Source organism: Bidens hawaiensis, unplaced genomic scaffold (assembly GCF_021521415.1).
Source record: "Bidens hawaiensis isolate Kalapana, Puna unplaced genomic scaffold, B.hawaiensis_p1.1 tig00022146_1, whole genome shotgun sequence".
In the NCBI taxonomy this organism is placed as follows: Eukaryota; Viridiplantae; Streptophyta; class Magnoliopsida; order Asterales; family Asteraceae; genus Bidens; species Bidens hawaiensis.
This window is the reverse complement of record NW_027493428.1, coordinates 134,410-150,408: the sequence shown is the minus strand read 5'-3', so window position 1 is coordinate 150,408 and position 15,999 is coordinate 134,410.

Below are 15,999 nucleotides of genomic sequence, written 5' to 3'. Positions count from 1 at the left end.
ATGGCACAAAATGTGTTGTATTCATCGATTACAAAGTCTACAACACATCTTTGACCAAAAAGATCTCAACCTGAGACAACGTCAATGGGCCGAATTACTTAGTGATTACGATTGCGAAAATCGCTACCACCCCGGTAAAGCGATGTTGTAGCCGATGCCCTTAGTCGTAAAGTTAATGTCAAATCCGTTTTGCTTCATAGCATCATCATTCAAACCGATCTCCAAGAACGCATCTATCGAGCCCAATGCACCTCCATTGATGAAGGCAATATGTATTATGAAATGTCATGTGGAGCCGAACTTTAACTCGAAACCAAACCCGATGGCTTGTTTTATTTCCTCAACCCTTTGTGGGTTCCCGATCTTGATGAACTTCGTACTTTCATTCTCGACGAAGCTCATATGCCGCGATATTCTGTACATCCCGGTGCAGATAAAATGTACTTCGATCTTCGATCTATTTATTGGTGGCCGGGTATGAAAAAGGATGTAGCACTTTATGTCTCGAAATGTCTTACTTGCTCAAAGGTTAAAGCCGAACATCAAAAACCTTTTGGTTTACTCGAGCAACCTCCTATCCCCGTTTGGAAATGGGAAGACATCGCTATGGACTTTATCACCAAATTGCCTCCCACTCAAAAGCAAAATGATAGCATTTGGGTCATCGTTGATCGATTAACCAAATCGGCTCACTTCATCTCGATCCGCGAGAAGTACTTTGTTGAACAACTCGCTCAAACCGATGGCCAATCCGAGCGTAAATTCCAAACCCTCGAGGATATGCTTCGATCTTGTGTTCTAGACTTTGGTGGGAATTGGGATTCTCATCTCCCGCTTATTGAATTCTCTTACAACAATTGCTATCATTCTAGCATTGATATGGCTCCTTTCCAAGCTCTTTATAGTCGTAAGTGTCATTCTCTGATTTGTTGGAACGAGATTGGTGAAGCCCAAATCACCGGTCCCGAGATGGTTCAAGACACTACCGATCGTATCGATCAAATCCGTAAAAATATCCTCGCTGTTAGAAGTCGCCAAAAGAGCTATGCCGACAAACGGTGAAAACCCCTCGAGTTCAATGTTAGCGACCTTGTCCTTCTCAAAGTATCACCTTGGAAAGGGGTAATCCGTTTTGGAAAGAAAGGAAAACTAGCACCCCGTTTTATTGGCCCATTCAAGATCCTCGAAAGGATTGGAAAAGTGGCTTATAACCTCTTCTCTTGTAGTCATGTACATATTTTCCAAATCTTCAAAGTTCAAGTGATCCAGATGTTTCTCAGTGAAGTTGTTCATCCTGAGATATTTACAATATGTTTCTGTAAGTTTGTCTCTTTTATCCTTCAGCTTACCTTGAGTTTGATCTTTCTTGTCTTCATATCCCTCATTTTTTTCAACTTTTTGGTTCTCATCAACTTCAAATAATTTTTTAATATCAATTGAAACAAGATTTAATAAGCTAACAAAACAAAATTACTATCTTAGAACTTCTTATAACGTATAAAGGATATGCTTTTTACCTTGTTTTTTACTTTGCCTATTGGTTACCGCCATTTGATTCTCAACGTCCTTTTCTACTTATTTTGTTAAGTTTTTTGGATTCTCATGGACTTGGCTAACATCTTTTTTGCTCACATTATCTGTGTCATTTACATACATATTAAATAAAAAAAATTTAGATGCAGATGGATAGAACATATAAGAATTTATAAAGGATATAGTATTTTTTTACCTTGTATTACCCCTTGATTCTAAACATCTTTTTCTTCCTCATTGGCTAAGGTTCTTGGATTCTCATTGTCTTGGATAACATTCTGAACATCTTTGTCATTTAAAATACCTAATAAATAAAAAAAACCTAAACTGTCAAGATGTAGAACGTATAAAACGTATAAAGAAGATGGTATATTTTTTACCTTGAATTACCCCTTGTCCTTTGGTTACTTCAAATTGATTCTCAACATCATTTTCTACCTCATTGGCAAAGGTTCTTGGATTCTCATTGTCTTGGATAACATTATGAACATCTTTGTCATTTAAAATACCTAATAAATAAAAAAAATTAAATTGTAGATATGTAGAACGTATAAAGAAGATGGTATTTTTTTTACCTTCAATTACCCCTTGCCCTTTGGTTACTTCAACTTGATTCTCAACATCAATTAATACCTCATCTTTGTGATTTAAAATACCTTATAAATAAAAAAAAATTAAAATGTAGAGATGTAGAACGTATAAAAACGTATAAAGCAGGGTTCTTACCATCTTTCTCATTTGTTACATTGCCATCTTTCTTAACATTCTCAACATCATTTAATACCTTATCTTTTTCATTTGTTACATTGCCTTAATTATGAACATCTTTCTCACGGTCAAGGCACATTTTTTCGGTGCTCACATCATCTTTGTCATTTACACAAATAAAAAATATAAAAATTTTGAGCAGAATGTATAAGAAAGTACATACGAGTAGAACGTATATTAACGTATTAAAAAGATGGTATTTTATACCTTGAATTCCCCCTTGTTTCTTGGTTACCTCATGGTCTTTGCTCACAGCATTGTCACCCTTGTTGGCATCCCATGAATTCACACCATAGTTGCTTTGACTTATTGAAAGATCAAAAGCTGCAACTATAATTTTATACAAGGGTTTTGGTTAGGTATTGTAGTATACAATTAAGGTTTGGTTAGGTATTGTAGTATACAATTAAGGGAAACAAATGGTGTTTACCTAATTCATTTAGGCCTCCTCTTTCAGATTGAGATCCAAATGGTGTTTCTTTGGAACAATGGTTTTGATTGAATTTAGCTTCCCAAGCACAACACCTGTCAAATAACCATATGTTTGTTCCATGTCTTTCTTTACCTCTCTTTACCAACTCATTGATTTCGGAGACAATTTTATCAAATTCCTCTAATTTTGTTCCATTTCTTTGTTCCAGTTCTGTAATATATATTTTCGTTAATATTTTTTTTATAAGGAAATGTTTTGTATGTTTTAGAACTGTTACATGTTCGTCTTTGGTGAAAGGTTCTTTAGTCATATATGCAGACAATCCAGACATCTGTGATTGGGTAGAGTAGTAGTCTATTATTTCTTGAGTTGCTGTCCCTATAGGCATCGTCAAATTTTCTTCAACATTTTTTTCATTTTGTTCTTTGTTGGCAGTTTCATTTTTTTCCTTCTTCATCTTGATGATTTTCCACTCTTTTTGCATGTTCAGTCACTTGATGATTGTTAATGTCTTTTTCATTGCAAGATCCAGTGATCAGCAGAACCTTATCTTTTTCAATTTGTTCAATATTTGAAGGACCATCATCAACTGTTTGGTATTTTTTTTCAAAGTTTAAAATTAATATTGCATCAGTAGTCCTATTTTTAACATTAGAAAGTAATAGTTACTTACCATGATCATTTTCCAATATTTCATTCTCCTTTCTAGCATCAATGATCATCAGAGCATTATCCACATCAGTCACATTTTTTCCCACTAATTAAACATGGCTTGTTCGACCTTCACTCACTTGGTCATTGCTTATTTCTTTCTCATTGCAAGCTCCACTTATCATCAGAACCTTATCCTTTTCAGTTGGTTTAATTTTTGAATGACCATCATTCACTATTTTAGGTGTTTTCAAACATAAAATAATTTATTATAGCATCAATAGTCATATTTTTAACATTAAGAAATATATAGTTACTTACATGAGTCTTCGTTGTCTTCCTCGGCATCAGTTAATAGACCATTATTATACAAGTAGCTATCCATGCTCATAAGAGTTGTTGAGGTTATGTAGCTAATTGCTGGTCAGGTTTTGTAGCTAATTGCTGGTCTTTTGATTGGCTTCTCAAATGCTCCATGACGTTTCTGATACTCGTGTGTGTAAATCACTGCAAGCAATGTTGCCGGACCATTAAACTGTTCTTGTTTTCCGCTTTCTTTTATACATTTCAAGTCGTTTTTTGATTTCTTCAAATTATGAATCATGTAGCTGCACCAATTCATTTTTGAGATTCTTGAAAAGTCATCAATCGATGTGACAAACATTAAATTCACCGTTGTAGATTTTGTTATCAACCCAATGCATGTGTTAAACAACACAAGGAAATTCAGTTTGAACTCTTCTCTTTTTCCATTATATTTATTCATTCTATCCAACACATTTTGTATACTTGTCCTTGAATGCTCAAATTGATTTCTAAACATATCTGCAAAAATGCTTGAGCGTACTCTTGGTCTGTTTTTTTCTACCACTGTTTCTCCACCAATTGGTATCCCAAAAGCCTCATGAACTAATTGTGGTGTTATCTTAACAATATGGTTTCCCTTATTCAATTCATTCAAATCAGGATCATAGTTCATAACCAACCAATATGCCAGTCGACCAGGAATTGTGGTAATCTTCATTTTTAACAATGACCCAAATCCCATTTCTTCAATCCATTTTTTTCTTTTTCATTCATCACTTTAATTGCTTCAAAGATATTTCCAGGTGCACACTTCATCCAAAGTTTTGTATCTATATATTCTTGAAAACGTTTTCTACAACGTGTTGTTTGAGGTTTTTGCTTTTTTGGCTTTTTTCCTTGGTGTCTCAAAGTCTGAATCAGAATTTTGTAACTCTCTTTCTTTTCCCTTTTTTTTTCTTATTTTCATGTTGCTTGTTATCCACCTTTTTCTTTTTACATTTCAATGATTTGATTGGTGTTTCAAAGTCGGAGTCGGAATTTCTTTCTTCAGCTTGTTTTGTTTTCGCTTTCTTATTTGCAGGTTCGTGCTCTTTTTCCTCATTTGCATCTTCATTTCTTTTTTTTATTTTCGACATCTTCATACACAAAATTATGACCAATGTTATCTAATACCTTATATTTTTTAAACGTTCTCATGATTTCTGTCGATATTTTTTTATTAACACAACCATTATTTTACTAAACAAATTTGAACATAAACACGTTCAGCTTCATTTCAAAAAGTTTTCAGTAACTGCTTACGCTAATTTGTTTATTGTTACATATAACAAACAACTTCAAACATAATTCAATATACGTTCTAGGTTAACAAAATACAAGATATATGTAACATTCGTCATTTTCGGTCATTTTTGTATTTGTATTTGTATTTGTATCAAAACCCGACCCGATTTGTAAACCGAATCTTTCAATAATATAAAATAATGGGTTTTTATGTTTCATAATCATCTCTTACTTTTTGAATTTTGCTACTTGTTTGTATTATTTGACTTGTTTAAACCTTTTTAAACACATGCAAGTTTTGATATAAACCGTGGAAAACAACTTTGACTACTACCCTATATATACAAGCTTATCCCTTTCATTTTCTCTTGCTCATTTCATCTTCTTTCTCTCTCAAACAAAGAACACCATTACTAACCTTCAAGGTTCATAATAATCAAGCAACAACCTTCTTTAGTTTTTGTTTGTTACTTACTAGTTGAATCTTGTGGTACAACATATATATAATATGCATCACTTGTTTCCTTCGGCTTTCATCTTCACCGGCCATGGTTAGTTGAGGTGATATGCTGCAAGGCAAGGCTTCATGGAGGACTCATTATAGTCCTTGATTATACTATTTTTCTTTAATGCTTTACTAGTCTTGAGCTGTGCACGACTAACTGTATAATATTTACATGTATCAATAAACTACTACTACTCATATTGTATTTCTATCTTTATAAAATCCCACAATGAACGGGGGTCCGGGGGCAGCGCCCATGGCAGCGGGGTCTAGGGGCAGCGCCCATGGCAGGGTCCAAGGGGCAGAGACCCTGGCTGGGGTCGAGCTGACATAATCTACTACATCATTCTTAATGCCCGGCCACCAATAGTCTCTTTTCAAATCTTGGTACATCTTAGTAGCTCCTGGATGGATCGAATATCTCGACTTATGAGCTTCATCTAAGATTCGACCTCTGAGATCTCCATGGCGTGGAATCCACATACGGTCAAATCTAGTCTTAACACCATGAGTGTTTTCCATCAACTCATCCTGCTGGCCATATATCCTTTCTTTCTTAACCAACCCTTCATCTACTAACACCTCTAACTGTACCTTGACAATCTCTTCAAAAAGACTTGAGTTCATAATCAGCTGGTATGACTTCACTGTTGCAAGGACTTCCTCATTCTTATGACTTAGCGCATCAGCGACCAAGTTAGCTTTACCAGGGTGGTACTTAATCTCACAGTCGTAATCCTTTATCAATTCTAACCATCTTCTCTGCCTAATGTTCAATTCTTTCTGCTCGAAGAAGTACTTCAAGCTCTTATGATCTGTATAGATAGTACACTTAGTACCATATAGATAATGTCTCCATGTCTTGAGAGTGTGCACTACAGCTGTTAGTCATGTGTCGGATAAGTACTCTCATGGACTTTCAACTGTCTGGACGCATATGCTATAACCTTCCCTCGTTGCATCAAAACGCAACCCAGCCCTTGATGCGAGGCATCGGCACAAACAACTAAATCCTCGTCACCATCGGGTAGAGCAAGGATTGGTGCTTGGCTGGGGTCCAAGGATTGGTGCTTGGCGGCAGCCCCTAGCAGGGTCCAAGGGGCAGAGCCCCTGGCTGGGGTCGAGCTGCCAGGTCAGCTTGGAAAAAATTTATTTTCGTTAACTGTCTTAACGCATTTCCTATTAGGATTTTAAGTTACTATTTTATTCACCTACGCATTCGTTAGCCCGATTCGTTACCTTAAAATGCATGTTAAGCGAACTTAAGGTTCGGCGATCGACAATCTCTATCGGTTGCTCGATGTACTTCAGCTGTTCATCAACCTAGATGTCCATTAATGGCACGTGAGACGTGTCATCAGCTAGACATTTTCTCAGATGAGAAACATGGAAGGTTGAATGAAGTCCTTCTAACTCATCGGGCAAATCCAGCTTATAAGCTACTTCACCCACACGATCTAAAATCTTAAAAGGTCCAATGTACCTTGGACTCAACTTCCCCCTCTTTCTAAAATGGATAATTCCTTTCCAAGGCGAGACCTTAAACATCACATTGTCACCAACGTTAAACTCAATCGGTCGTCGTCGCTTATCAGCATAAGACTTTTGCCTGTCTTGAGCAGCTTTCATTCTTGCTTTAATCTGATCGAACTTTGAAGACGTTTCTTGAACAACTTCTAAGCTTCCCATCTCCTTCTGGCCAATCTCTCCCCAACACACCGGGGTCCTACATCGTCTACCGTAGAGCATCTCAAACGGTGGCATACCAATACTTGAATGGTAACTGTTGTTATAGGAGAACTCTGCTAGATGCAGGTGATCATCCCAACTTCCACCAAAGTCTAGGACACAAGCACGTAGCATATCCTCAAGGGTTTGGATCGTCCTCTCGGACTGTCCATCGGTTCGAGGATGATACGCCGTACTGATGTTCAATATCGTTCCCATAGCTTCATGGAACTTCTTCCAAAACCTCGAAGTAAACCGTGTATCTCTATCATACACGATGGATAACAGTACTCCATGTTTAGATACAACCTCTTTTATGAACAAGCTCGCTAATGTTTCTGACGAGATGGCCTCTCGTATAGGCAGAAAGTGAGCACTCTTGGTCAAACGGTCCACAATCACCCAGATAGTGTCATGGTTCTTAGCTGTACGAGGTAGCTTAGTTATGAAATCCATGGTGATGTGTTCCCACTTCCATTCAGGTATCTCAAGCGGTTGCATCTTTCCATAAGGTTTCTGGTGCTCTGCCTTGACTTGCAAGCAAGTTAGGCACTTACTGACATAATCTACTACATCATTCTTCATGCCCGGCCACCAATAGTCTCTTTTCAAATCTTGGTACATCTTAGTAGCTCCTGGATGGATCGAATATCTCGACTTATGAGCTTCATCTAAGATTCGACCTCTGAGATCTCCATGGCGTGGAATCCACGTACGGTCAAATCTAGTCTTAACACCATGAGTGTTTTCCATCAACTCATCCTGCTGGCCATATATCCTTTCTTTCTTAACCAACCCTTCATCTACTAACACCTCTAACTGTACCTTGACAATCTCTTCAAAAAGACTTGAGTTCATAATCAGCTAGTATGACTTCACTGTTGCAAGGACTTCCTCATTCTTACGACTTAGCGCATCAGCGACCACGTTAGCTTTACTAGGGTGGTACTTAATCTCACAGTCATAATCCTTTATCAATTCTAACCATCTTCTCTGCCTCATGTTCAATTCTTTCTGCTCGAAGAAGTACTTCAAGCTCTTATGATTTGTATAGATAGTACACTTAGTACCATATAGATAATGTCTCCATGTCTTGAGAGCGTGCACTACAGCTGCTAGTCATGCGTCGGATAAGTACTCTCATGGACTTTCAACTGTCTGGACGCATATGCTATAACCTTCCCTCGTTGCATCAAAACGCAACCCAGCCCTTGATGCGAGGCATCGGCACAAACAACTAAATCCTTGTCACCATCGGGTAGAGCAAGGATTGGTGCTTGGCTGGGGTCCAAGGATTGGTGCTTGGCGGCAGCCCCTAGCAGGGTCCAAGGGGCAGAGCCCCTGGCTGGGGTCGAGCTGCCAGGTCAGCTTGGAAAAAATTTATTTTCGTTAACTGTCTTAACGCATTTCCTATTAGGATTTTAAGTTACTATTTTATTCACCTACTCATTCATTAGCCCGACTCGTTACCTTAAAATGCATGTTAAGCGAACTTAACTTAAGCGAACTTAAGACTCGGCGAACTTAGAGTCCAGCGAACATATGGTTCAGCGAAGTTGATAAGGTAGTCGAACTTGCTTGTAGCGAACTTAACATCAAGCGAAGTTAGCCAGCGAACTTGACTTTTGAACGAACTTATTTTCAAGCGAACTTATCTTGGCGTAGTTGGCTTGTAGCGAAGTTTAGCTACATCGAACTTATGCAGCGAAGTTATACAGTAAGCGAAGTTCGTGGTCTGCAGCTTACTGGTTCGCTTCGTCGTACATTTCACAACTTAAATACTCATTTTATGATTTGGCCTTAGCCCTAAACGTTCCCTTGACCATTTGCCGTCCAATCTTGACCCGTTTATAACATAAAGCACGAACCTTTATAGTGAACGTTTAGAGAATGGATCTAGGATTTCGTTTTAAACGAGCCGTTTAGGTTCGTGGGTTCGTTAGGTTCATTTTATCATCAAGTTTACAACTTTACGTTTCGTCTATACTCGATCTACTCCCGTTCTAAGTTTCAAGGCTAAACGGTTATAAAAACGTAAACTTTAAGATCATGAACATACCTTTAGTGCTCGTTTGGATCTCGTTTAACTTGGTTATGAACTCTAGATCTTGTATATAGCTCATGTGATAAAGATCTAATACATGCTAGCGTTCGTTTGGTTTCAAATCCCTCTCGTCTCTCTCTCGGCCGAATATGGTGTAGGATGTGTGTGTTTTTTTGAGTGTGTAGAGATTAAGATTATAAGAATGAGGATTTAGGGTTTTAGGATGCTTTAGGGGATATTTATATCCCTTAAAGCCCATGGACCTAAGGCCCATTCCCTTTAATCCATCTTAATTAATCCAAGTCCATGATCTTTATTAATACTAATTAATTATTCAGGCCCAATGACTAAACGCGACTTTCTTTTATTAAATACGATATTTTAAGATGTTACAACCGAATTCCAGCATTAATGATTTTAAATACATAGCTTGACCAAAATATAAATATTATCTTTGTTGCTTAATTTGTTCTTAACTAATAAATAATTAATATTCATAACATATATATTTCCAATTAAATACGGAATTTTACTAATTACGTACTAACAAACTTTTAAAGCTTTCCATATTCTTCAATGTCAACAAACTTTCTATTTGTTTATATTTGACCATTTTTAATTACGCATAAATGTTAAAATTAATGTCTAAAAATAAACCCCCAAATTAATAATTTCAATTTTCTATTCGAAATTCAAATTAGAATCATTATTGTAACTTACTTTTAATTTTAATGTTACTGAAAAAATTTAGTAAGCGTTGCTTAAATACGGAATTTGAGATAAATCATTTCGAATTTATATTTAAATTTCAAATTTCAAATAGTCACTATAATTGCTTAATTTATGGTTAATAGTCATAACATATTTAAATCCGATTAAATACGGAATTTTACAAATTAAATACAAGCTTTTAAAACTTTCCATAGTCTTCAATCTCAACAAACTTTCCATTCTTTTATATTTGACCATTTTTATCATGACTAAATGTAAAAAATAATGTCTAAACGAAACCCCCGATTATAATGCTTGAAAAATCAAAAACCTTTCCATAATTTTTTGAAGTTGACTAATTAATCAATTTTTTTTATATTTTGTAATTATTTTGAAACAGGTTGTTTTAATTTTAAAAGAATATCAAATTTGTTCGGTATGAATTCGTGTCATCACAAGTTACTTTAAGATATACTATTTTTTTTAACTAAAAAGACATATTCATTTTTCATATATAAATCATTTCGTAACCAAATTTTACAAAATATGAATATTCAAATTAAACCGAAACTGACACACGTTAATATTCAAATTTAATATTCAGATTTAGACAAAAACTGACATCATAATTATTTCTATCACATCCTTACAAAGTTTATCTAACATCTATAAATAAAAACCGTGTAATAATTTTGTCAAACAACTTCTATTAAAACGTATGATATAATGACTATCTCTATATAATTCTTATCATAAAATTCATTCTTTCATTCCAAGGATGTGTATAAAGATTTATGATTTGTTTATAAGCTTGTGAATTGTATTTGTACCTTTATTTCTCTTATTAACAATACATTGAATTTGATTTTGTGGTGATTTTAGTTTTCTTCTTTGGAAGTATAAAAATTACAACACATTTCTTTCTATTTCGATGATTGTTTAATAAACAAGACTTTATGACTTCATATATCATGATGTAGTATTTATTGATATATCTTTTTGGCCTCATGGTTTAAGTTAGAAAGATGTTTTAAGTTGGCAATTTACTTTGTATGTTATTTTGTTTTACTAAAAACAAACCTTCTAATGAATGTAAAATTATTTGTTTTTATAAATATTACACTATCAATTTATTATTATTATTACTATTATTATTATTATTATTATTATTATCATCATCATCACCACCACCACCATCATCATCATCATCATCATCAATGTCGCTATATATATTTAGGTTATTGACCCGTGGGCGTCACGGGTGGAAAAATATAAATAATGTAACATACACACTTTTCTAGCATCAAGTGAAATATGAATAATGTAAAAACATAACATTCAACTAAAATAACATCCATTTTACAATTACAAATTAGTAAATAGTTTCTTATAAACCACATTTGTAGTTTTATTTGTAACTTATCTTCCTTGTTCAATATCTTTCAATGGCTAGCAACATGTGTATCATATGCGTGAAAATTGTATATAAATATATATAGCGACATTGATGATGATGATGATGATGACGATAATAATAATAATAGTAATAATAATAATAATAATAATAATAATAATAATAATAATAAATTGATAGTGTAATATTTATAGGAACAAATAATTTTACATTCATTAGAAGGTATTACAATGTTGTTTTTAGTAAAACAAAATAACATACAAAGTAAATTGCAAACTTAAAATATCTTTCTAACTTAAACCATGAGGCCAAAAAGATATATCAATAAATACTACATCATGATATATGAAGTCATAAAGTCTTGTTTATTAAACAGTCATCGAAATAGAAAGAAATGTGTGGTATTTTTTATACTTGCAAAGAAGAAAACTAAAATCACCACAAAATCAAATTCAGTGTATTGTTAATACGAGAAATAAAGGTACAAATACAATTCACAAGCTTATAAACAAATCATAAATCTTTATACACATCCTTGGAATGAAAAAATGAATTTTATGATAAGAATTATATAGAGATAGTCATCATATCATACATTTTAATAGAAGTTGTTTGACAAAATTATTACACGGTTTTTATTTATAGATGATTTAGATAAACTTTGTAAGGATGATAGAATTAATTATGATGTCAGTTTTTGTCTAAATCTGAATATTAACGCGTGTCAGTTTCGGTTTAATTTGAATATTCATATTTTGTAAAATTTGGTTACGAAATGATTTATATATGAAAAATGAATATGTCTTTTTAGTTAAAAAAAATAGTATATCTTAAAAATAACTTGTGATGACACGAATTCATACCGAACAAATTTGATATTCTTTTAAAATTAAAACAACCTGTTTCAAAATAATTACAAAATATAAAAAAAATTGGTTAATTAGTCAACTTCAAAAAATTATGGAAAGGTTTTTGATTTTTGAAGCATTATAATCGGGGGTTTAGTTTAGACATTATTTTTTACATTTAGGCATGATAAAAATGGTCAAATATAAAAGAATGAAAAGTTTGTTGAGATTGAAGACTATGGAAAGTTTTAAAAGCTTGTATTTAATTTGTAAAATTCCGTATTTAATCGGGTTTAAATATGTTATGACTATTAACCAAAAATTAAGCAATTATAGTGACTATTTAAAATTTGAAATTTAAATATAAATTCGAAATGATTTATCTCAAATTCCGTATTTAAGCAACGCTTACTATATTTTTTCAGTAACATTAAAATTAAATGTAAGTTACAATAATGATTCTAATTTGAATTTCGAATAGAAAATTGAAATTATTAATTTGGGGGTTTTAGACATTAATTTTAACATTTATGCGTAATTAAAATGGTCAAATATAAACAAATAGAAAGTTTGTTGACATTGAAGAATATGAAAAGCTTTAAAAGTTTGTTAGTACGTAATTAGTAAAATTCCGTATTTAATTGGAAATATATATGTTATGAATATTAATTATTTATTAGTTAAGAATAAATTAAGCAACAAAGATAATACTTATATTTTGGTCAAGCTATGTATTTAAAATCATTAATGCTGGAATTCGGTAATAATGCTGGAATTCGGTAATAATGCTGGAACATATTTTAGGCATCAAAAATGCTTTAATTTTATACGTATTTAATCTTGATTAATTATGTCATAAATATTAAGCAAAATTTAACAAACAAAGACTTGTATTTTAAGTAAGATTTTAAAGAAAAGTCAAATGACTATCTTCATTTGAAATTTAAATATCAATTGAAGTCATTAATTTGTATTTTAAAAGGTAATTCTGTAATAAAGCTGGAAAAGGTTTTATGTAAAAAGCATATTAAAAAAATAATGACAATCATGTTTAAAATTGATAGAAATTTTCTATAACATCCACGCATATTAACAATCAAAACATGTTTACAATTAGTAGAAATTTTCAACAACATCCACACTCATTTGAGACAATTTGCTAATTCACAATCTTGGACCACCAAAAGCTGAAATGAAAAAAATTAAATTAATGTTACATAATAATTTTATAATTTATATATACTAAATTAAAAATTAAAAACACATATTTTGGTTTAGCAAGAACTAACAGTGGATTTAACCGGAATATGTAAGACAATAATTCTAATGACCACCTAAATCAACCATATCTAAGAGAATAATTGTAAATAGCACCTAAATCAGTTTAGGAATGCAAGGCTTCCTTACATAGGCTTGCATTCTGTTGCCCTGCAAATTATTATTAAGATTAGTAAAAGTTGTAAGAATAATATAGTAAATTAATGAATGTGTTAACAATACCATTTCGTCTTGAACAATCATTTCGATGGACCAATATTGCCCGGGCTTTGAGTTGTCCTTCAGCCGCCAAAGTTTCAAAATACAGACCTTTAGGATACACTCACTGTTAAGAACATCAAGTTGGTTCAACATGGTGATATTTGTTGGCTCCATCTTGCTAGAAAAATTTAACAAAAACACAAAAAAAATTAAAATTAAATAACAATAACACTTTTAAGCCTAAAAAATGAAATATGAAAATGGAAGATATATAAACAAAAAAACTAAAAACCTTGGCACAAAGCTACTCGTTTTTACTAAAGAGGCTTTGATAGTGTAAGAATTAGCCTATCAAATGTACATATTTATATGAAACGAATTAGGGTAGAGAAAATTATAGAAGGAATGTATAAATGTAATTGATTAGAAACATAAATTTAGGAAATTTCAAAAATTTTCAAAAAAATTATAGTAAGAAGGAATAGAATTGATATCGTAATTAATGGATTTTCAAATAATATGCAATCTTACATAATTAGATTCGAAATACAAATAATATATTTCTAAATTTTTGAATTTTATGTAATGGTAGTTCTGTAAAATGCAATGTTACATAATGTAAAAATGTAAGTTACTAATTATATAGTACGTATTGTAATTCATATAAGGTGTGAAATTTTTTTTTACTAATTTAGTTATATATATGTAACTCAATTGTTAATTAGTAAATCGTAATTCTGAGTCAATGTTGACAATAATAAGTGAATGGGTGAATGGGTCAAAAATGGATTTGTAACTCAATTGTTATTGTTAAACAATAATAATCAATGAATTTGTATTTTAATTCTTAAAAGTAAATGACTGTAATTAAATCATTGGGTCAATGGGTCAACTAACGTAATTATAGTAAAACTTAATGATTGTTAATTAAATAAAATTTACATTCAAATTTAGACCATAATTTAGACAATAATTAATTCAAATAGGAATGGTGGAATATCAAATTTACAAATCCGTAATTAAAACTTTCCTTAATGAAATGGGTTATCATTTCCTAATTTCCTTAATTTCCTTACGAGTTTGACAAATATAATTTAAATAATATAATATTTTAACAGAATTATAATATTTTAAATCGGTATCTCTATATATATATATATATATTATCCGTAATCTCTATATTAAATCCGTAATCTCTTCTATTGATGAAATAACAAATAATTAATTAAATTATTTATTATATATTATCTATAAAATTAACACAGGTGGTGAATGAAATCAACCAAAAAATAACAAAGGTGGTGAATGAAATCAACCAAAAATAATAAAATTCTCAAAAATAAATTTTGAATATTTCGTATTCAAACTATAGTTACGATTTTAAAATATTACATTTATTAGAATATTTGGTGTTGTTATTTAACTAATCTAAATTTACACTTTTAGCTAAATGTAATATTAAAATATTACATTATTACATTATTATTTAAGTATTCAAAATGAAAAATTAAAGATTAAAGGAAAGAGGAAAGATAATAATTAAAGAGGATTGATGAATCTTATTTTAATATATTATTGATTTATTTTATTCACTTGAAAATTAGAGAATGCATTGATATACATGGAAAGTATAAGAATCAACCAATAGGAATGGGGTATATGGACTTAAAGCTTATTGCTTTAATAGTATAGTTAGATATACAATTTTCACGCGTATGATACACATGTTACTAGCCATTGAAAGATATTGATCAAGGAAGATAAGTTACAAATAAAACTACAAATGTGGTTTATAAGAAACTATTTACTAATTTGTAATTGTAAAATGGATGTTATTTTAGTTGAATGTTATGTTTTTACATTATTTATATTTCACTTGATGCTAGAAAAGTGTGTATGTTACATTATTTATATTTTTCCACCCGTGAGGCCCACGGGTCAATAACCTAGTTTTATAATATACTTATAAAAAGAAATTTCTTATATATTGTTTATCTTTTAACATCTTTTAACATTGATGTGTAATAAATGTTTAAAATTGATGTGTAAATAAACACGGGTATTATCTTAGAGTAATAATCATTATAGTTATTGAATAGTAATAAATGTCTTAGATAAAGTTTATCTTTTGAATGAGATAGAAGTTTTGTTGAATCAACATTGTAGAATTGTTTTATTGATTTGGAGAGTAATTTCCTTTGTTTGCCTATTATTGTACTGATGGTATAAGTTATAAAATATTTTAACTTTTCATTTATCTTTGTTAGTCTTTGTATGTTTTTGTATTTGATTCAA